The sequence below is a fragment of the Chlorocebus sabaeus genome, chromosome 4 (assembly GCF_047675955.1).
Source record: "Chlorocebus sabaeus isolate Y175 chromosome 4, mChlSab1.0.hap1, whole genome shotgun sequence".
NCBI classification, from domain to species: Eukaryota; Metazoa; Chordata; class Mammalia; order Primates; family Cercopithecidae; genus Chlorocebus; species Chlorocebus sabaeus.
The window spans coordinates 8,741,122-8,765,561 of record NC_132907.1 but is presented as its reverse complement, the minus strand read 5'-3'; the positions used below and the strand labels follow the sequence as shown (position 1 = coordinate 8,765,561).

Here is a 24,440-nt window from a genome sequence, read left to right as displayed (position 1 = left end):
ACTACACACAGACACATACACACACACACACACACACACACACACACACACACACACAGACTCCCATGCATATGCTCCCTGACCATGCCATAAATTTTAGGAGTTTGCCTATTTAATTGCCACTGATTTAAATTGGTTTCAAAATGAAATGAAACAAATTAAGTAATCTTTAGGTTTTATTTCATCCAATCACCAAGCAAGAGCAGTAACCTTAATTTAAAGAATGGTGGTATGGCCTAGATTTCCTATCTAGCAAGGAGATTTATGGCATAAATGACATCAAAAAAATGAACCAATAGGGTACTATTTGTGATTCTACGTTAAAAAGAGGAAAATATTTTACAAGACTCATGAGCCATTATTTTAAATCCTTTTGTAAATATGACTTGGTTCATCATCTTTTCTGATTATATTTATGTTCAACTCCCAAGTAGAACTTCTGCTTCTTTTTTTGAAATGCCACCAACAGCAGTACCATTTTCACTAATACAAATAAGGTTTATAGTGCCCAGAAATGGTGTTAGGAATATAGGACTCTCTCATTATTTGTAAACTAGACATTCCTCAAAGAGGTGCCCTATTTAGTTCTGGTTTAGCTTTTTGAACAAAACCATTTAAATATTATAATTCTTAAGCTCTTCATGAAATTTTCATATTTCTATAATAATTGTCATTAGGTAGATAAAAGAATATTATAATTTTTATTTCTAAAAAATATAATTTGCATACCTAAATGGATTAGGAACTATATTATAGATTTATAATACAAAACAATTTTGGCTTTTTAGGTCAGTGATAGGTTCACTAAATTCTTAGGAACATAACTATAACTTTGTTTGTACTGAAGTTTTATCCTTAGAAGACTAAATTATTTTAACTCCATGAAACATCTAAGCAAGACATTATTGTGTGGTGCTTAGGAAGAAGGATTTGGAGAAGACTAACTGAGTTTAAACCCTAACTTTACTAACTACATAACCTTGGGAAAGTCACCAGGGCTTTCTCTTACATTGATTCCATATTTGTAAAATGGGGATATTAATAAATTTGGTCTCACAAGTTTGCTTTGATGATTAAATTAGTAAAGATTTGTTACAGAGAACAGCAAAATAAAAGTGTTCACTCTTGGTAATAAGGCATTACACAGCAGTCAACGAAAGTTTGAGAAGAAAAAAAATAAAAAATATGCACTGTCTGGCACAACCAAATGGAAAGGAGTCTTAGAGGTCCTAAATTATGATGTACACTGTTACATACACTGCAGGAACCAGGATATTAACTACAGATATTATTGGGTCTTCCTAATTCAGCATCTTTTCTCAGTAATACCTGAAGACAATGTTTATAACACTTAGAGATAATAAAAAGATAACTAAGACTTATTAAGAATAACGGAGTAAACTGCTTTGACTTCCATCTTTATTATCTAGGGTTCTCTGGTCTTCAAAGTTGATACACTTGGCATTTGACCCCTTTTCTCTGACATGTTTAGCTATTGATCCATTTGATAATTCTTTCTGTACTAATTTAGTCCAAACTTGGATCATCATCTTTCTTCTTTGTCACCTACTCCTTTCTGTTCTTTCTGCTGCTCACCATAATCACACCTTTCCCAAACTCAAGATGACTTTTTTTCAAGGAATATATGCTCTCCCACCTCACCTGGTTGCTTATATCCAGCTGTGCTGCTTCTAGTAGCATAAGAGATGCACCATGTGTCATTGGAGTGAATGATTACTGTTCTGCTAGTTCTCAATGGTAACAACCTTAGGTGATTCCTCACCAGTACCTTCAATGAAGGTAGGGAGGAACGGTTTTATGGTAGGACATGCCGGTTTAAAGGTAGTGATCGGGTCTTCCTGGTTAAAATAATGAGTAGCAGAAGAGAGAACCACGTATCTTGGGATCTGAACTGGTAACCTAAACATGAGTTTCAGCACCTGTTAAATACCCCAGAGCTATTCCAGCCCTTAAATTGATTCTTTGCTGCTCATTTGAAAACAAACATTAAGGAGGAGAAAAAGGGCATGCTGAACACCAAGCATGAATTAAAGACCTTTAGAAAATTTGATATTTACTTGCCCAAGCATGCTCAATGGAAGACTTGTCTTATTGAATTCATACTGTATCAAAATGACTTCTCAGAAGACACCTGTTGAAAAAAAGCATTTGTTCAAAAGAGAGTAATTTAGATAATGGAAGTAAGAAGGCCTAAATATGGTGACAAGTCCGTGCCTTTGTATTAGTCTGTTTTCACACTGCTTTAAGAATTACCTGAGATCGGGTAAATTATAAAGGAAAGAGGCTTAATTGACTCAGTTCTGCATGGTTGGGGAGATCTCAGGAAACTTACAATCATAGCAGAAGGTAAAGAGGAAGTGAGCACATCTTACATGGTGGCAGGAGAGAGCAAAGAAGGAAGTGCCACACTTTTAAACCATCAGATCTTATGAGAACTCATTAACTATCATGAGAACTGCATGGGGAAAACTGCCCACATGATCCACTCACCTCTCACCAGGTCCCTCCTTCCACATGTGGGGATTAAAATTCAAGATAAGATTTGGGTAGGGATACAGAGCCAAAGGATATAATTCCACCCCTGTTCCCTCCAAAATCTCATGTCCTTTTCACGTTTCAAAATCAATCGTGCCTTCCCAACAGTCCCCCAAAGTCTTAGCTCATTTTATTATTAACTTAAAAGTCCAAGTCCAAATCTCATCTGAGACAAAGCAAGTTCCATCTGAGGCAAGGCAAGTCTCTTCCACCTATGAGTTTGTAAAATAAAAAAAAAACCCACAAAAAAACAGGATAGTTACTTCCAAATACCATGGGGGTACAGGCAATATTACCATTCCAAAAAGGAGAAATTGTTCAAAACAAAAGGGCTACAGGCCCCACGCAAGTCTGAAATCCAGCAAAGCAGCCACTAAATTGTAGTGCTCCAAAATAAACTCCTTTGACTCCATGACTCATATTCAGGCAATGCTGATGCCAGAGGTGGGCTCCCAAAACCTTGGGCAGCTCTTCTCTTGTGGCTCTGAGGGTACAGGCCCCATGGCTGCTTTTACAGGCTGATGTTGAGTGCCTGTGGCTTTTCCAGGCACACAGTGCAACATGTTGGTGGATCTACCATTCTTGGGTATGGAGGATGGTGGCCCTCTTCTCACAGTGGTAGTCTGCCATGCCCCAGTGGGGACTCTGTGTGGGGGCTCCAATCGCACATTTCCCCTTTGCACTGCCCTAGTAGAAGTTCTACATGAGGGCTCTGCCCTTGCAGCAGACTTCTGCCTGGACATCCAGGTGTTTTCAAACAACGTCTGAAATCAAGGCAGAGGCTTCCAAAGCTCAATTCTTATCTTTTGCACACACACAGGTCCAACACCATGTGGAAGACACCAAGGCTTGGGACTTGCACCCTCTGAAACAATGGCCCTAGCTGTATGTTGGTCTCTTTTAGCCACAGCTGAAACTGAAGCAGCTGGGATGCAGCGTGTCATGTCTCGATGTTGCACAGAGTAGTGGGGCCCTGGGCCCAACCCATGAAACCATTTTTCCCTCCCAAGCCATGAAGATCTCTGAAATGGCCTGGAGACATTTTCTCCATTGTCTTAGCAGAAATTCTGCCAGTCTGTTTGCTAAAACATAGCAAGAGTAGCATTTCCTCCAGTTCCCAATAAGTTCCTCATCTCCATCTGAGACCACCTCAACCTGCACTTCAATGTCCATATCACTATCAGCATTTTGGTCATAACCATTCAACAAGTCTCTAGGAAGTTTCAAACTTTCGCACATCTTCCTGTCTTCTTCTGAGTCCTCTAAGCTCTTCCAATGTCTGTCTGTTACCCAGTTCCAAAGTCACTTTCACATTTTCAGGTTATTTTTATAACAATGCCTCTCTCCTGGTACCAATTTTCTGTATTAGTCTGTTTTCATACTGCTATAAAGAACTACCTGAAGCTGTGTAATTTATAAATGGAAGAGATTTAATTGACTCACAGTTCAGCATGGTTGGAGAGGCCTCAGGAAACTTTCAATCATGGCAGAAGGTGAAGGGGAAGCAAGGCATATCTTACATGATGGCAGGAGAAAGAGAGCAAAGAAGGAGGTGCCACACTTTTAAACCATCAGAGCTTGTGAGAACTCACTCACTATCATGAAAACAGCATGGAGAAAACAATCCCCATGATCCAATCACCTCCTACCAGGCCCCTCCGTCGACACATGGCAATTACAATTTGAGATGAGATTTGGGTGGGGACACAGAGCCAAACCATAACACCCTTCATCCATTCCTGTATCCTTTTTTCATTGAAACTCAAGTAAAATAACACAGGGAGTATAATATTGTGGTGTGGTGGAAATAACTCTATCATGAGGCCAGGGTGTGGGTTCAAGGTTTGTTATCTAGAAAAGTCATTTATTTCTCTAAATTTCAACATCTATTCATATGAAGAGGTAATAATATCTACCTTACAGAACAGTTGTAAAGATTAAATTAGAACTTTGTATGTTGCTTTAAAAATATTTGTTATTTTATTGTTTATTTTATAAACAACAATTAATTTTGATGCTATGGATCTGAATAATTAAGATCCCAAAATGTTGTTTTCTATTAAACTGTATGGACATTTTTGACTTTTCTTCCCCAGAAATTAATAATCTTCATGTCTTCTGCTCTGCAGTGTGTGAAGTACAAAGAACTCAAACATAGGAACATAAAAAATTTGAATTCATACTCTGGCTAAAGTGCTCTGGATTCACTTAGCAGTTAGTGCTAGTCAAGTCTTGTATCTTTGGTTTTCCTTTCCATAATATGAAGTTAGCAATACCTACTTTGCAGAGTTTTAGAAAGGATTGTTGGTAATGTATGAAGGTGCTTAGCACAGTGAATAGTTCATAGTAAAAAACGATTGTAAGTTATATTGAGATTCTTTTCTTTTTGATATGCCTTCATATTATCATCAAAAATATGGGTTTGTCTATGTTCATAACTACTTTATAGGTCTTCAAGCATTGTGCTTATTTGGTGGTAAATGCTGACAAGATTGTACCTTGAAAAACAGGATCATTTGCATTGATAAAAATTATTTAAAAATTAAATATCTCAAAGTTCTTTTCCTTTCAGATAGTGTAGTTGGAAATTATTTAGAAACTCGAGTTCTGTAAGGGACATAGACATTTTAAGTCATGGTTACTGCCTTCAAGAAACGTACACCCTGGTCGCAGGCATTATTTTCACTAATATCTCTGTCCAGTGAAATGATGTCTTTGTATAGTGACTGGGCTGTGAGGTAAGAAAAGAAAAAATGCTTTCAGAGATTAGACTGATGTCTTTAAAGTCATTCTTCGGTCAATGGAGATGAGCCGTGGGGAATCGGGTAGTAGGGAGGCAGACAGGGCATGAAAGTCTGCTAACTTTATATTATGTGTCAAGCGCGGTACTAGGCAATTCACATCCATTGTTTTAGTTCATCCTAAAAATGATACTATGAGATAGATTGTAAAATATTGACTTTATGGCTAAAAAATATAGTAACCTCAGGAAGGTGAAACAACCTTGTCTAAGATGACATACCCAATAAGTGTTGGAAATGGGATTTCAATCGTTAATAGGGAGAGATTAGAAAGTGGGTTTTACTCAATTTAATTGAAAAATCTTTATACAATTTAAATATCTCACCATCTCCAAAAATTCCTTAATTTATCTCCTGAATTTCCTCCTTTTCTTCTCTGTTGGGCCCCCACTGAGTTCAACGCTAGTTTGTGGAACCCTCTGATCAGGGCAAGAGTTATAGCCATTCTTTCAGTGCACATGAAACGGCTTATTTTTTAATCTGTATACTTTTAGCAAGGAAAAATACTGACAGTTATTTCAGATGTGCTAGTCTTTGGTATCAAATAGAAAGAAACTCATTCAGCATAATTTATTGTAAAAATGTTGTACAGAATATACCACAATTAAGATACACAATTCAATCATTTATCCTTTCACTTAACGAATATTAGTGATCATTGCTCCCACCCCCTAGTCACAAAACTTTATAAAGCAGTTTTAGATAATCAGTACAGTCAGCTGCATGTAGCAGAAAATCAAATTAACATAGCCTAACTGAAAATAATTTTTTTGTGTAAAAAGAAATCTGAGGATGGACAATTCAAGACAGGCAGAAGAAGGGTGAAGAGATCATGAGTCCGTCACTTTTTAAAAGTGTTTTTAGGAGTCCCAATTAGCAACTTCGGCTTGCATCTCGTTGGTCAGAATCCATCACATGGCCACTCCTGGCTACAAGGAGAGCTGTGTTGTGGTTTGGAATATAAAAATTGTAAGAAAAAGAAAAATATCAGAGAGGCAGAAGGAAGTCTTTCTAGAATATCAAGAATTTTAGTTAGCCTCTATAAAAGCAACTCAATAGCATGAAAACAAATAACCTGATTAAAAAATGGACAAAGGCCCAAATAGACATTTTTTAGTAGAAGACATACAAATGGCCAACAGGTACTGTCTGTGAAAAAAACATTCAACGTCACTAATCACACAGGAAACACAAATGAAAAAAAACCACAAGATATCACTTCACATCTATCAGGGTGACTATTATCAAGAAAAAAAAAAAAAAAAAAAAAAAAAAAAAAAAACCCAAGATAACAAGTGTTAGTGAGGATGTGGAGACAAGAGAACCCTTGCATACTTTTGATGTAATTTAAATTAGTACAGCAGTTACAGAATCAACAAGAAAGTTCATTGAAAACCTCAAAATAGAACTACCATATGATCCAGCAATTTCACTACTGAATATACATCCAAAGAAAAAGAAAATTGATGTGTTGACAATACAGCTGCACTCCCATGTTTATTGCAGCACCATTCACAATAGCCAATATATGGTATCAATCTAAATGTCCATCAACAGTGGAATGAATAAAGAAAATGTGGTATATACACACACAATGGAGTACTACTCAGTCATTAAAAAAAAAAAAGGAAATCCTGTCATTTCTGACAACATGGATTAACTTGGAGGGCATTATGTTAAGTAAAATAAGCCAGGCACAGACAGACAGACAAGTACTACATGATCTGTTACATGTGGAATCTAAAAAAGATGATTTCATAGAAGTGGAGAGTGTAAGCCTGGGCGCAGTGGCTCATGCTTGTAATCCCAACACTTTGGGAGGCCAAGGCAGGTGGATCACCTGAAATCAGGAGTTTGAGACCAGCCTGGCCAATGTGGTGAAACCCCATCTCTACTAAAAATACCAAACAAAAAAAAAAAGAAAATTAGCTGGGAGTGGTGGCAGGCACTTGTAATTCCAGTTACTCAGGAGGTTGAGGTGAGAGAATTGCTTGAGCCCGGAAGGCAAAGTTTGCAGTGAGATGAGATCATACCACTGTACTCCAGCATGGGCAACAAAAGTGAAACTCTGGGAAAAAAAAAAAGAAAGAAAGAGAGAAAGAGAGAAAGAGAAAGAAAGAAAGAAAGAAAGAAAGAAAGAAAGAAAGAAAGAAAGAAAGAAAGAAAGAAAGAAAGAAAGAAAGAAAGAAAGAAAGAAAGAGAAAGAAAGAAAGAAAGAAAGAAAGAAAGAGAAAGAAAGAAAGAAAGAAAAGAAAGAAAAGAAAGAAAAGAAAGAAAAAGAAGGAAAAGATGTGAAGATTATAATGATAGTTACCAGAGGATGAGTGATTAGGAGGTTGAGGGTAGGGGGAAGTTATTAGTTAAAGGATACATATTTTTAGTTAGATAGGAGAAATAAATTCAAGAGGTCTATTGTACAGCATGGTAACTATAGTTAATGATGATAGATTGTATCTTGGAAAAATTCTAAGAGAGTAGATTTTAAGTGTTCTCACCACAAAAATGGTAACTACATGAGGTAATAAATTTGTTAATTAGCTAAGTTTAACTATTCCACAATGTATATATACTTCCAAACATCATGATGTACACAGTAAATATATAACATTTTATATATCAATTTAAAAACTAATTTGAAAGAGAGAGAGAAAGGCAGGGCAGAAAAAAAGGTGTGAGTGGCTTTGAAGAAACTATTAGTTCATTACAATGTTGCGTGAAGGAAGCTACTAGTCTTACCTGAGCTGGGTTTGATGATGCAAACGGTACCCTGTTTCTATCACTTTTTCAAGTTTCTTGGTCTCTGGAGCAGAGATAATTTTAATAGTTATAGGGTTCTTATGTCAATTTTATGAGCTAGTGTGCTATGCCTGGCACATAGTAAACTTTAATATATATCGGCAACTATAACAATAAAATTAATATTTGTTGGTATCATTATTAAGCAGTATAACATTCATACTTCTCTGTGACTGGAATGATCCTTTTTACATTATCTGCATATTTTTTGTCCTTGGAATACCCAGCTTGGATTCTGGATATGTCCTCTGAGAAGGTGCCCATGTCACCGACCACACCGGAGGCCAATGCAGATACTGGAGGAAGGTTCCATGGTAACTAAGTGTGGACAAGCTAAACACTGAAGTTCCCTGATGTAGAGTTGATAATCTCTGGAGTTGGATGGAAGACTGTGCTGCCTTGAAGCTCTGAGAGATGCCATGCCAATTCAAGGCAAGGTCTTTATTGTTGAAATTCTTGCATAATGACATCTTTATTCAGGTGAAAATACAGGATGAATTTCAACTGTATGATACTGTTTATGTTCATCAGACATGTTATTTGTCTTTACAAAGACTGGTTTCAATAAACTGGCTGTGTAACCGATATTAAATAAACATGGAATTTTACACATTCGTAATATTTGGTTTCTTGTGATTCTGATGAACTATACTTTCAAGCATTGTCAGTTCATCCTCATTTACAAAGAAACATTTGCTGTAGCAGAGTGATGTAGTGACTTGCTTTACTTAAGATAAGTCAACTTTTCTATTCAATGTTTAAAGTGAAACTGACTTAAAAATGTTCTTTTAGGCCCCATTTACATTTCTCTTTGTATAACATGCATTATACTATTTTAACTTAATACTGTGGCTACATAAAGCAAATATATTCTAATTCTGTTTTTAATTTATTGTTTTGCAAGATAAATAATTTTTAATGCACTAATAAAGCTAAGGAGTTCATATTAAAAGACATATTATATGACCTACTGAAGTTGATCTATGGAAATTGACTATCTTAAAAGTAATTTTGTAAAATTATTTTGTATAAAATTGACTTTCTTGTATGAATTCTTGACAACAAATATAAAACAAAAAGAAGTTGAAACTCCTTCTACATCCTTCTACACACTGAAGAGAGTTAATTGAATTCTTTCTAACTTCATGGTTTTTGTGTTTCTTAGAAAAAGATATCAGATGAATAGTAAACATTTCAGTTGCACATATCTGCTTCTGGCTACCTATTTAAAATGTACTTTTTCAAAGTACACCTAGTTTTTTCACATCTTTAAAGTGATATCATTTTATTTGTGGATTTATTCATGAAATGTTTTCATTTTTGCCATCCAGGAAAAGAAATGTCATGGATTTTGTTTGTTTTGTTTTGTTTTGTTTTTAGGTGGGGAAGCCTGAAAATATGCAACCCTGAGCCCATGCTCCTTTATCCTACAGCATGTTTCCATTCCAGGCACCCTATAAGCACTCATCTACATCTCAAAGATAAAAGCTATGAAAGGGCAAATAAATATGCCAAGAATTTAAGTTCCTTTAACCTTAAAAAGGGTTATTTAAAACAGGCACTCCTGGCATACCATGACCAACCAAGGTCCACATACTGGCATGTGTTGGATACGCTGCCTTTACAGAAAGGCACCTAGAAGATGCTGAGAAGGGGAAAGTCAACCAGCTAGTTCAGAGCACGTTTCAAACAACAGAGTAATGGTGTCTTCCTACCTAACATCTGATTTTTAGTTTTGAAATTGTAGTGGTGGTGATGGAGAGGAAAACCAGTGAGAGGAGAGGGGAACTGATGAACCTAAAAAGCAGAAGTAAAAAAATAGAGAAAGTCTGTAGGCATTTTAGTGACAAAATGCTGATTCTTATGGCCACACTTCAAAGCATGCTAGGACAAGCTTGCAAGGGCCAGCAGGATTATTTAAAAGGCTTAGAATTTTGAATATATTTTTTAAACAAATCCTTTTCTTTCTCTTTTATTTTTTCCCTGACCACTAAACTACCAGGAAAAAAAAAAAAAATGCCATCTTTTAGATTGGATTACTTTGGTGGATGAGTAACCTCACCCATTCCTAGGATTCTTTTCTTTTGACTAGTTTCATTTTTCAGGCAGTGACCTTTCCCTGACCTCGGCCCCAAACTCCAGGTCACCTTTCTGTAGCCCTGGTGTAGCACTGAATAAAGGGCTTACCAGATTGTTGGCACTGGTTAAGTGGTACTGAGCACAATCGTCCTCTTTCATAAGCAGGAGGGAAGTTTCCTTTCCTAGGATTGAGAAAGCTGGCTGACTTATGCCCCCTTTTCATTTTGTTGTTCAGTAATTTTCCCTCTGACCATATCTGCAAACTAGTTGCCTTGCAGGAAGGTGACATGCACCACTGAGGCAAAAAGACTGTTTATTGGCATCAGCACAACTTTCAATGGTACTTCAAAACATATTCATTTGATAGTGAAATGTTAGTTATTTGCCCCAAATAATTAAAAAGTTTAATTGATTAAAGCTTAATCTCAGCTATTTAAATATTTCTATGCTTTTTTTTTTAAAAAATTACACTCTCCTAAATAAAATCATTATGTGAACACCTAGCTATGCCAGTCTTCAATTCACCTTCAAATTACCCTAGGAAAGATCTCCTTTTACCTCAACATGAAAGCAAGTTTTTCCCAAGTTTTCAAATAGTAGAAAAAACATCATTTGATTAGACCTCAGTGGGAGACCTTAAATACCATCTATCATTTGGCCTTCATGTTGCCACATAGCCATAGCTCTACCAACAGGATGGGCACTTCTGATGTTCTAGGATGTTCTGCTGTTTCTTCTCCAGGAGGAAACCTGTTTAATCAGTCCTAATGCTAAGACTCCAGGGTTACAGTGTTTTAGTCCATTTGAGCTGCTATCAAAAATATAAACAGTAGAAATTTATTTCTCACAGTTCTAGAGGCTGGGAAGTCCAAATCAAAGCACCAGGAGATTTCATGTCTGCTGAGGGCCTGCTTTCTGCTTCGTAGATGGTGACTTCTAGGTGGGTCCTCACATGGAGGAAGGGACAAACAAACTTCTTTTGGCCTCTTTTATGAGGGTGCTAATTCCATTCATGAGGTCTCTGCCCTTATGACCTAATCACCTCTTAAAGGCCCTAACTCTCAATACTATTGTACTGAGGATCAGGTTTCAACATAAGAATTTTGGGGGAACTCAAGCATTTAGATGACAGTATACAGTGAATGGCAAAGTCTAGCATGTCACACTGTAATGCAAGACCAGTGTACCAACCTGTCTCTTTTGAATAAATCAATGTGGTAATATTGTTGATTTCCAAAGCCTCCCTTTTGTATTCTGTATTTGCTACCATTATAAGGATGTCAGCACTAAAGAAAAAAAAAGAAGAAAAAAGCAAAAGAAGGAGGATCTCAATAGCTAATGGGAAGCATTAAGCTAATCCCTTATCTTGCCATCCAATTTTGTCAGTTTTTGGAAAAATAGTGCTTCAAATTATTTTTCCAATGAATAGACTCATGTCTTATGTTTGGGCATTTAATTAGACCCAAGGGGGGAAAAGGTGGAAGTTTTTAATATTATTTTGCTATGCAAAATACACATGAATATTTCCACTATATTAGGTAATTCTATATCAAATACACTTGTGATTCTAAGCCGCCTGGCTTTGGTTTGGCAGAATGCAACCATCAGTCAATGTTAGCTCCATGCAGCTGCATTGTTCCCTGTGCGCTCTAAAGCAATCAAACGAGTCTGCAAATGTTCTTCAAAGAATACATCTAGAATGTTACTTTGTTAAACATCTCCTTGGCATTCATTCTATTTTCCACTTTGAATTGCTGCATTTAGTTTTGTAATGACCTTCTATAGCTAGGAGGTTTTATTAACTCTTTGATCTTCTAGCTTTGGGATGAAAACAAAGAAAATATAAATGAGCACTTTGTGCACTGTCTTATAGAGGAGACCAGAAGAAAAAAGGAAATATATTTTCATCAAAAAGATTGGCTTGTGTGGAGACTTTCAGCCCTTCCCGTTCTTTTCTCCCTTTGAGTAAAATGCTTATCAATGTTGTACATGTGTTTGTTTTAATGTCTTCTTTATAACAAAGTCTTTGTTTCTCTTCTCTGTAGCTCTGGTAGTTGAGGTTAGGGTCAGATATCTCTTTATGGATTTTCCTTTTAAGAACATTTTCTATCCTTGGTTTCCTCTAACCCAGAGTATAATTCTTGGGAAATCTGTCATTGTATTTATGAGATACTGGAAGCCCTGCTCTGTTTCCAAGTATTCCTTTGTGTGTGTCTACATGAGTGGTGAAGGGGAGGGCATCCCCAGGCTGGTAGACACCTGATACTACGCTGAGAAAAAGATTGAGAATTCTCTGTATCCAAATCTCAGTTCTGCACTTCATCGTTACTGTGTCTGTGTATTCTGCAGCATTTGGCACAGAACCTCACCATTTAGTTATCTTTCTTCCTAAGTCCTGAACTCATACCGTTATTAACACGTGGATGAAATACTGCCTTTCAAATTGACTATATTTTTATCTTTTGTCACCCTCCCTTGTTTTACATACTTATGTGACTTTATCTTTTTTTGGTCTTTATCACAACTTTGGAACAAAACTTTAGGTAAAAGATTATAGAATGCTGAAGTCCTACTCCTAGCTTGAAACAGTAAAACAAATAAATAAATATAAATAAATAAATAAAAGATTATAAAATGTCAACATTTACAACACAAATTAAACACAAAGGGTGGAAATAGTTACTCATCAGAACAAGCCTTTTCTTTTCCCCAATCTCATAGTCAGCCATTCATTATATCACTTTCTTTAGCATCTTGAAATTTGAAACTCTTCTTTGTTGTTAAATCTAAAGCAACCTGAACTAAGAGCCTGGGGACTTTTTTGATTTGCTTAATCTGGACTTTAGAACAACAGGTGAACGAGCTGTGTGCTGATAATATTATCTGGTTATTTTGCAGTGCCTTAGGTTAATTGGAAATGGAAAGCCATGATTCATCTCAAAGTGGCTTCATTTAATTTTGGCTAAGTTTTCCTTTTGTTTGACTCATTTAACACTAATTGTGGTAGTAATGTGCTAAAACTATAAAACTATATAATTCCACTAGTCTCATCTGTTTTTCAGTGATGAAAAAATAATGAGAGACAGTTTAGTTAGGGGCCTCTACCAAGTAAGCTGAACTTAACATTAGAACCTGTGCCTTTTCATTTCCAGTCAGCTTTCATTTGCTTTCCTGGGTCAAAGAATAAGGGAAAATGATCAACTATTGATATGGGAGACTCAGCTCTTCTTGATGAAACTCAGACGACATTTTCACCTGAAAGAGGAGTGGCAACTAGCTTAGCAAATCTTTTTCATATCCTCACTTGATGCCTTTCCATTGCTTTCTCCTTCTGGGAACATCCCTTCCTCATCTTAGTAATTCCTTATATTGTTCTGTACTTACTTGTTTGTCATGCTTTAAGTTATAATTTCCATAAGCTGAAAACTTGCTTATTTCTAGAATATGTTTTAAAAATATTTCATAATGATATTGATAACTATAAAATGCTAAAAACTGAGACTGCTTCTATTTGAAACTTAAATTATAGATAAATAACTTACTTTTGAAAGTGTCTCAGTCTGGCAGCTGTGATCAGAAAGCAGTTTAAATTTACAAACACCTTAAGAATGTTTCTAAATATTCTATTGAAATGCCTTTTTATAACAAAATACGTGATAGAGCAGTCAGTATATACATACATGCAATACTTTAATCTTGGGTACGACGCAAGATGACAAGCGAAGACATTAGCAGAGCAGTTATTAAATGAAAATATAATATAAGAAAGAAATGCTGAAATTTGAGATCTTGAAATAGTAATTATTTTAAATGGTCCCAGAGAGATTTGAAAATGTTGGGAAGAAAAAAATCAAGGTACTTACAAATTTCTTTCTATTTTTACCTTTTGGTGGCCCAAATAGTTTGACACAGTATAACATTTATTTAGAGGCTAAAAGTATTTTAAACCTATTTGATATTTTACACTTCTTTTAAAAATCTCAAAATACCTTTTAAAATAGTAATATTGCAAAGATTATACACAGGTCTACTAAACAGCTAAAGAGGAAAATATTTTATAGTGGGCAATGACAATCTTGTGCCACTTAATGATGAACAGTTTCTGAGAAATGTGTTGTTAGATAAGTTTGTCATGCAGACATCATAGAATGTATTTACACAAACCTAGAGGTTATAGCCTACTACATACCTAGGCTATGTGGTATATAGGTTGTTGCTTCTAGACCAGAAGCCTGTACAGCATGTTACTGTACTGAATACTGTAGGCAATTGTAACACAATGGTATTTTTGTATCTAAACGTAGAAGAGGTACAGTGAAAATATGGTATAAAAGATTTTTAAAATGGGGGTTTGTCCATTCGGAGTCCCCCTCACTCTGTACGGGGAAGCCATTTTCTTCTTTCTTCTTTCTTGTCTATTAAATTTTCCACTCCTTAAAAACCAAAAATAGTCAAAAATTTAAAAAATTTTTAAAAAGATACCCCTGTATAGGGTACTACCATGAATGGAGCTTGGTGAATGCAATGTGAAGGTCAAGGATACTACTGTGCACTACCATATATTTTATAAACAACATATATTTGGATTATACTAAATTTATTTTTAAAAAATTATCTCTTCAACAATAAATTTACCTTAGCTTACTGTAGCTTTACAGATTTTTAATTATTTACAACTTTTTACACTTTTATAATAACAGCTTAAAACACAAACACATTGTGCAGCTGTACAAAAATGTTTTCTTTATATCCTAGTCTATAAATTTTCTGTCTCTCTCCCTCCCTCTCTCTCTCTATATATATGTATATGTGTATATATATACTTTCTCAACATTTTTGTTAAAAATGAAGACTCAAACGAATAAATTAGCTTGGACCTACACAGAGTCAGGATCATCAGTATCACTGTCTTTCACCTCCACATTTTGTCCCACTGGAAGTTCTTCAGAAGCAATAACATGTAGCCGTCATCTCTTATGATAGAAGCACCTTCTTCTGGAATACCTCCTGAAGGACCTGCCTGAGGCTGTTTTAAAGTTAACTCTTTTTTATAAGTAGAATGAGTACACAAAATAGTGATTAAAAGTATACTATAGTAAATAGATAAATGAGTAACACAGTAATTTATTATTATCATCGAATATTATGTACTATACATAGTTGTATGTGATATACTTTATATGACTGACAATGTAGTAGCTTTGTTTATGCCAGCATCACCACAAACATGCAAACATTTCATTAGGCATTAGGATGGCTACAGTGTTACTAGGTGACAGGAATTTTTCAGCTCCATTATAATATTACACATTGACTGCTGTTGACTGAAATGTTGTTATGTAATATTATGCAATGCATGACTGTACTTATGTAAAATTTTCACCATGTAATTCGGTCAAGGCAGTAAATTTGTTTTTTACTTCGCAAAATGTGGGAGAAAGAGAATTTAAGGATCAAAGGCCCTTAGGAAAAGTTCTGATTACCTTGATGCTTATAATCATCTTTATGAATTAATGGCAGATATCTCACATGAGTGGTGTTAGGACATTCATAAATTCTGTAATGGAAGAAAATGCCACAATTTACAGAGAAGGACCTCGAGTTCATTGTGGTCCAGATTTGAAAAACACAACCTCCCATGGGTTCAATGATTCCAGACTAGCCTAGGTCACTCTTAGCACAGGAACTGAGCATTCCAGGGAAGGCAATCAGTTAATCAAAAAGACTACTAGAGGGACTGGTTTAACTTTGAGAGTCCGGGAGCCATCTGAGACCACTAATGAGATACTCAAAATCATAGGTTTCATTAGTTTATCCATTAACTTATTGATTCTTCAAACATCTAGTTACTCTCATCATTTCCTCTTCCCCATGCCATGAGACATTAGATCTTTTACACACAAAAATAACAAATAAATGCAGTTAATTGTCCTTGCAACATTTTTGTTCCTTCTATACTCTCTCCACTTCATTTCATCTTCATCTCACCCCATCCCACCTATGCCTGAAAAAAAGTCATGCTATAAGAATTTCTTATATAGTATCACCTAATTAGTGCTATTCAACTCAGAAATATTTGGGATAAATTTGTACACATATTGGGGCATATGTGTTGTTCACCAGATATTCTCCTCCTTGTGCACACAATAGTATTATATTTCCTCCCTCCCCTTTTCTGAAATTAGATATGGGAGTGTGACTAGTTTGGTCAATGGATTTTGGGCAAAATTGAGTACACATTGCTGTAGCCTTTCCCTTCTGTGGTGGTAACTGGAAATGTTCCCACTGCTACTCAGTTAGACTGAAGTTAGGATGATGTGAAATGAGAATGATACGAAGCAAAATACCAAGTCAACCCATGGAGAAGCAGTGTGAGCAAGAAATAATCTTTGTTCTACAAAATCTCTAAGATTTGGGGATTGTTTATATTACAGCACAATCTAACCTACCCTGACTGTTTCAAATGTAATATAAATAAATAAGGCTTTTTCTCACAGCCAGTCATCCAATGCATATGATTAGTACCATTTTAAGCTTTTAGCCAGTGAGCATTCAGGTTCATTCTGTGTTTTCTTCCGTGGCACTTTGCTACATTGTTTGTTTGATTTTATCATTAATTTTGCTCCGTTCAACAATTTTGAGCAATAATGACAGACTGAATGTACAACTGGCTGTCCTGGAAGTTTCACCTAAATTTTATGTCAGGTTAGACGTTATTAAAGCGTGAGCCTTCAAGAAAAGAAGGAGGAAATAGAGGCTGAAGGCTAATAAAAAATTAGAGATTGGTGGAAGACGTTTGGCATTACGAAGGGCAAGCATCACTGCAACCTGGGAGATGTTACCAACAATTATATGAATAGTAGCTGGAAGAAACCATGGCCAAAGATGAGCCATAACCCAGGTGTTTGAAGATAAGGATGTTACTTCACTTTCTCCAACTTGACAGCTTAAAACAACAAACATTTTTTTTATCTTAGAGATTTTACGGTCAGGAATTCAGAAGTGGCTTGGATGGGTGGTTCTGGCTCAGGGTCTTTCAAGTCTGAAAGGATTCCTTGCCACATTGATCTCACCATAGGGTGCTTGAGTGTCCTCACAATAGCTATCTCCTCCCAAAGCAAATGATACAAGAGAAAAGGATACAAGTTTCAATGTTTTTATGACTTAGCTTCAGAAGTCACACTCTGTCATTTCCACAATACCTTATTTGTTGCACAAGTCCGCCCTATTCAATGTGAAAAGAATCAACATAGGATACTAAGAGACAAGGATCATTGGAGGCCATCTCAGGGGCTGGCTACCACAGTGGAAGAGTCTTAGTCAAGATGAAACGCAGGGATTGCAACTCCAAAGGGATACTGGGATGATGGCTTTGCCATTTGCTGATTTAGTGTTCTCATTCTAGAAACACAATCTATCCCATCTCATCTGCATCTATCCGATGAGATAAAATAAACATTGTTCAATAGTATAAAATATGATGAGACTTTTTATGAGGTACTGTATTAAAAACATTTTCTGCTTTAACTTTCTGTATAATTTCATCATTATTTGCATAAAATTGAAAATAATTTAAATGATTGAACTTTTTGGCATTTCAATTAAGTTCTTCTTTGTTAAAGATACTATTGTCTATTGTGTAAATATCAAGATATATTAACCAAAAAATTAAATTATACTTTTTCTGAAAGCAAAATAGTTTTTAAAAATTTAAGGAAACAACAATTTACATTGTGTAGCAATTACTATCGGCTGTAACTGTACACTTTCGGAATAATTATTTCCTCAGATATTTGTGTTGTGATTGATAAAGACTCCCTGGATTTCTCTCCTTTTCTCATGTGTTTGCAATTTGAAACACTTCTTACCAGATTCACTATAAACTTGTAAGAATTCTCATTTGAAGAAAAGTTTGTTTTTATTATTCCACAAGAAGGAAAAATACAATGAAGCATTTAATTTACAATTTGTTAGTAAAGATATTACTTCTTCCCATGTTTGAAATTAAATTAACATTTACAAATGCATTTTTGGCCAAGCACAATGGCTCAAACTTATAATCAGCACACTGGGAAACTGAGACAGGAGGATCTCTTGAGGCCAGGAGTTTGAGACTAGCCTTGGACAACATAGTGAGACCCCATCTCTACTAAAATAAAAACAAAATAGCCAGGCATGATAGTACTTGCCTGTAGTCCTAGCTACTTGGGAGGCTGAGGCAGGAGGATCACTAGAGGCTAGGAGTTTGAGATTACAGTGGGCTATGGTTGCATGACTGTACTCCAGCCTGGCAACAGAGCAAAACTCTATCTCTAAAACAAATTTTTTAAGATTAAAGTAAAAATCATTTTTATTTCTTTTTTCAGAAAACATACAGCTTGTTAGTGACAAGAACATGATCATCTATGTGACACCTACATTCCTTTCTTTTCATCAACAAAAATATACTCTTTAGGCTATCCAAGTTTACTAATGGTGCTCATTTCAAAAGTTATTCTACTTTGGTTTGTTAGTAATCTGTAATATATTTTTCTCCATAGAAATAATGGTAAACATAATAGCAAGGTAATCAAATTAGTCCTTGGAAAAACATTCTCAACCAGGAGAATTCCTCAATTTAGTATTTTCAAGCTACAGAATATAATCCCCTTGTATGGTAGAGCCTAAAGATGAGGCTTACTGCAAGGATGGGCTATAGCTCCTTGTGGTTTGATTGAGGGGAAAACATTGAAGTCTTAAGCTTCTTTCTTTTCTTCCTGGTAACCTAGATATGTCTACTTTTCTTGCCTTTACTCTTCCCTTTGGTTCTGCCTAGAATTTATCTCTTTCCTTGGTTCACATAGACACACAATTTACTTCAATAATAATAGTAGCTAACACTTTTTAAAGTACTTACTATATATCAGATGCTGGTCCAAGCATTCCATGTGCATTATTTCATTTCATTACTAGGTGTAAAGCATTTTATGTTGGCCCTATTATACAGATGAGATAGATAAGGAATATAGAAGTTGAATAACCTGGTAAAAATTATGAAATTATGATGCTAGTGGGTAGTAGAATAAGAATTTAAAATATTTACATTTGGGTAGTTTGACTCTGGAGTCTAGTTTTTGTTAACCATGAGAAAATAGATAAATAGATTGATAGTTGGTAGATAGATTACACACACACACACACACACACACACATACACACACAATTTTACCCCTACTAACATGAAAATGGAAATAAAACTACACCTATCTTATTTTAAAAATTTAGCCACAGTGGGAAAAGCAAAGCCTCATATGTCAGCAATAACGTGTGCATCTCATCTCCATTTCATGGCAAAAAAACTAGAAATATTTTCAAAAAAATACTTTCTAGAATTGAGGCAGTCGCTCTGAACAGACAAGGAAAGAAGAAATGCACTCTGACAATGGATTCTGGCTTGAGTGGGGAAATCACAGCAATTTCTTAAAGAGATCTGAAGGGAGCAACTCTTCTTTCTCTCTATACCAGATGGTCCCACAGACCTTACCCTGGACCAGACTTCAACCAACACTGGAGAAGATGAAAAGGAAGCATTGGGGTACTGAGTTTGCCAGGTGGGAAAGGAGCCCAGCATAGGGATACAGTTAGGCTCACATGGTGTGGAGCAAAGAAGGTAGGAAGAGAGAAAAACACAAAGTAGCACATATTTACTTCTGCCATTTCAAAAAATAATTAAACAAATATATAAAGTGAACTTTGTAACTGTACTGTTTTACACAAAAGTTAACACTGAAAAATCTTAAGTCATTTAATGCTAATGTTACTTCATTTCTTTAATCCATTGCTGATAGCTGGGAACAGAATCAAACATCATGGACACCTCTTGAGCTAGTCAGGAGTGACTTATGAGACTAAGCTGTTCTCAGTTCCAGAAATTAGAAATCCTTCTCCAACGTACATTCTTTCATCCTTGCCAGGAAAAAGGATGCATTTTCCCACTAGGAACTGAACAAGGTCACCTTGGCCCAGGTTGTCGGGAACTAAAACAGTAACAAACACTTGTCTACAGAAAGAAAGCAATATTCCTATTAAACATTTCTAACATTTCTTTAAAAAGAAAAGGTATACTAATTTGTAAAAGTTTAATGAATATTTAACAACTATGAGATAATTTGGTTTATTAGTGCAGCTAAATAATTCTGCTAATGAATGAATGAGTAAATAAATGATTAGTCCACCAAACAAGTAGTCAATTGACTTACTCTAGATAAGCAGAAAGGCAGTAGTTTTGATAGCAAATAAAATCCAGATGTTAGCCTGTTGGGCACAAATGGAGACTGTGCGTGTCTTTATAGAAGGATGTGTTTGATGTTGGCCACTGTAGGAAAAAACTAGACATTTATAATAAAAGAAAAACTGGCCGGGCACGGTGGCTCACGCCTGTAATCCCAGCACTTTGGGAGGCCAAGGAGGGTGGACGACCTGAGGTTAGCAGTTTGAGACCAGCTTGAGCAACATGGTGAAACCCATCTCTACTGAAAATACAAAGTTAGTTGGGCATGGTGGTGCATGCTTGTAATCCCATCTACATGAGAGTGCCATTGTACTCCAGCCTGGGTGACAAGAGTGAAACTCCATCTCAAAAAATAAATAAATAAATAAAACTTTTAATATACTAACAAACATTGTACTGGGAGTCTGGAATTTGGAGATTCATGATGGACTCTGAAATGAACTAGTTTTGTGACTTTAAGAAAATTATTTTTCTTTTTTTAGGTTTTGGCTTCTTTTATAAAATTAGAAAATTGGGGAATAAATAAATATTCCCCAGAGTATGCTTTGGAACACCATCTCTTTGAGAGAAACACACACAATTTTTTGTTTGGTTTTGAGACAAGGTCTTACTCTATCACCCAAGCTAGAGTGCAGGGGCATGAATGTGGCTCAGTGAAGCCTTGACCTCCTGTGTTTAAGTGATCTTCCTGCCTTGGCCTCCCAAGTAGCGGCACTACAGATGTATGGCACCATGCACAGCACATTTTTGTATTTTTATAAAATACAAAATTTTTTTTGTTGTCCAGGCGGGTCTCAGACTCCTAACCTCAAGCAGTTCTCCCACCTCAGTCTTCCAAACTGTTGGGATTATAGGCATAAACTACCATGTCCGCCTCTTTTTTTAAAAAAATGCAAGAGTTTCTAGTCCAATTATGTTTTAGTTAGGGTTTCCTAAAGCTACACGTTATAAAATACCGATCTCAAGCTACTTAACCAAAAAATGGGGTTTATCCTCTGAGATAGCTGAAAAGTCCAGGGGTAGAGGAGGCCATATAGGTAACTCTGTGGCTTGAATATCATTGGTACCTGTATCACAGGAAGAATAATGCTTCCCTAAAGGTGTTCATGCCCTGACACTAGAAACTATGAAATGCTACCTTATATGGCAAAAGGGACTTTGCAGATGTGATTAAGAGTTAAGGAGACTATACTGGGCCCAATCTAATCACACAAGTGCTTTAAAGTGAAAGAGGAATACATAAGGGAAATGGACATGATAAGGCCTCAGCCCACTGTTGATGGCTTTGAAAATGAAGGAAATGAGCCACAAGTCAAGGAATGTGGTGGCCCTTAGAACTTGGGAACAACTCTCAGTTGAACAGGCGGAAAGTAAATGGGGCCTTTGTCCTACAGTAGCAACCTGAAGGAGCAGAAATTGGATTCTCCTTTAGTGCTTCCAGAAAGAAACACGGACCTGCCCACTCCTTGATTTTACTCTAGTGACCTATAACTCACTTCCAGAACTGTAGGATCACAGATTTGTGTTGCTTTAAGCCACTGATTGTGGTAATTTGTTATAGCAGCAACAGAAAACTAATACAGTCTGGTGCTTTTCATCTCTGAATTCTGCATCTTTGTCAGCTCCTTTCACAAGCCAGGTGCTTCCAACAGTTTCAGTCCCCTTCCCATTGTCTTAATAGCATTTTTGAAAAGAAAAGACTTCTTCCCTAGTAAATTCTGGAAACATAGTTGGCCTGCTTTCCAGTCACTAGAAATGGATCATGTGTCCACTACATGCTGTTGATATAAATCACATGCCTATTTCTAGAACTGAGGTCAGCTCCTTCCGAATCACATGCAGTGAGATTGGAGAGGAAGGAGTTCCATAAAAAATAACTGGGCTACAGATAGAACTTATTCTGGATAGCCAAAACAAGTGTCCACTAAGAATGACTTTGAAAACTTATTTGTGAAACAAATAGAAACAATTTTCTCTATCAGGATTTCTTAGAGCCTGTAATATACATAATGAATATCCAAGAAGAAGAATATACTCTTCTATACTTCCCAAATATATTAGTTTTCAATTACTGCTATAACAAATTGCCACACATGTACTGGCTTAAAACCATAAAAATTTATTATCTTATAGTTTTGGAGTTCAGAAGTACACAATGGGTCTTCATGGCTACAATCCTTTTAGAGGCTTTGGGAGAGAATCTGTTTCCTTGCTTTTTTCAGCTTGTAGAAGCTGCCTGCATTCCTAGGCTAGTGGGTCCTTGTCTCAACTTCAAAGCCAGCAGTGGGGCATCTTCAAATCTGTCTCTCTGACTGACTCTAGTCCTTCTGTCTCCCTCTTATTAGAACCCTTGTGATTGCATTGGGGCCATCTGGCTCATCCCCCAACCTCAAGATCTTTAATTTAATAATATTTGTAAAGTCCCCTTTGCCGTGAAAGGTAACGTATTCTCTGGTCCCCAGGATTAGGGCATGGACATCTTTGGGAGCCGTTATTCTGTCTACCACATCAAATGCATTTTATGATGTAAAGCAACCTGCAGTAAACTATGGCCCATGAGCCAGATTCCACCTGTTGCCTGTTTTGAAGCTAAAAATAACTTCTACATTTTAAAAGGGTAAAAAATAACACCAAGAAGAATGTGCAACAAAGACCATATGTGGCCTGCAATACCTAAAATATTTACTATCTGGCTCTTTACAGAAAAAAAAAATTGCTTATTCCTGATGTAGAGTGTCTTACAGGATTAGTGCTTTTTGGAACACAGATTAAAAAAATAGACTAGATGATTGTTTCTAGTTGCTTTCCCCCCCTATCATTTTCATTTATGTGTTAAATGAACATTTACTGATCACCTATTTGTGTGAGGTGCTGTTCTAGCCACTGGGGATATCAAAATATAAGTTATAGCCCCTGCTTCAAGCTACTTACAGTCCATTAGAAAAATAATCTATAGCTGGGAGCAGTGGCTCACACATGTAATCCCAGTACTTTGAGGGGTCGAGGCAGGCAGATCACTTGAGCTCAGGAGTTCCAGATCAGTCTGAGCAACATGGAAAAACCTGGTCTCTACAAAAGAATACAAAAATTAACCAAGCATGGTGGCACACACCTGTAGTCCTAGCTACTTGTGAGGCTAAGGTGGAAGGATGGCTTGAGCCCGGGAAGCTGAGGTTGCAGTGAGCCGAGATCATGCCACTGCACTCCAGCCTGGGTAATAGAATGAGATTCTGTCTCCAAATGTGTGTGTGTGTGTGTGTGTGTGTGTGTGTGTGTAATATTTATGTGTATATATTTGCATATATATATATAGCAGTAAGTGCAAAAGAGTACTTTAGGCTGCTTTAGCATCCTGGGCTGGGTTCAGGGGAGTACAGAAGATGCCTTTTGGTGGGAGCTTAGCCCATGTCCCTTTTCCTGGGAACTGTCCACTCTGGGTACAAAGTTGGACACATTCAATTATTTCTGCAATGTGTGACCCTGCTCTGTGGTCACTGGTGAATAGTCCAGGATTGACACCCATTTTAAGCAAGACTTTTTTCTCCCAGGAATTTAAATTAGCAGTCACATTGGATTTTAGCTTGTTCATAAACCACTAATTCCCAGCATCATGACTGGCACATAGGGGCCTCATTATGTGTTTGTGGAATGAATGAGTGAGTACTGCCATATGTTCTCATTGCTCAGTTGGCAAAGCTAACATCGAAGGACTTTTAATTGTAAAAGAAATTTGAAACACCTTAGTAACTGCTTTCACCCCTATAGAGATGGGCTAGCACTGAAAAGTAAAAGTTCTCTTTTTCCCTCTCAGTTCTTTTTCTGCATTAATTGTTCTTTGGAGTTATGTTCTTGGCTTTTTCCCCCTCCACATTTAATACTCAGGTAATCTCATGCACTCTTAGGCTTTCACTCATGATCTACATGTGGGTTATTTCCAA

The 24,440-nt window shown here is 36.4% G+C and overlaps 1 long non-coding RNA gene across 1 annotated transcript in view; it reads right to left on the bottom strand.

The window, feature by feature from the left end:
• Window positions 1-11,440, bottom strand: part of LOC140711487 (uncharacterized) — a 30,501-nt gene extending 19,061 nt beyond the window's left edge. The window contains exons 1-4 of the long non-coding RNA XR_012092714.1: window positions 11,081-11,440; window positions 8,094-8,157; window positions 2,083-2,152; window positions 1,663-1,789 (exon numbers count right to left, since the gene is read on the bottom strand). This is a non-coding gene — a long non-coding RNA (uncharacterized lncRNA). The remainder of the gene's footprint in view (window positions 1-1,662; window positions 1,790-2,082; window positions 2,153-8,093; window positions 8,158-11,080) is intronic.
• Between the last annotated feature and the right edge of the window lie 13,000 nt (window positions 11,441-24,440).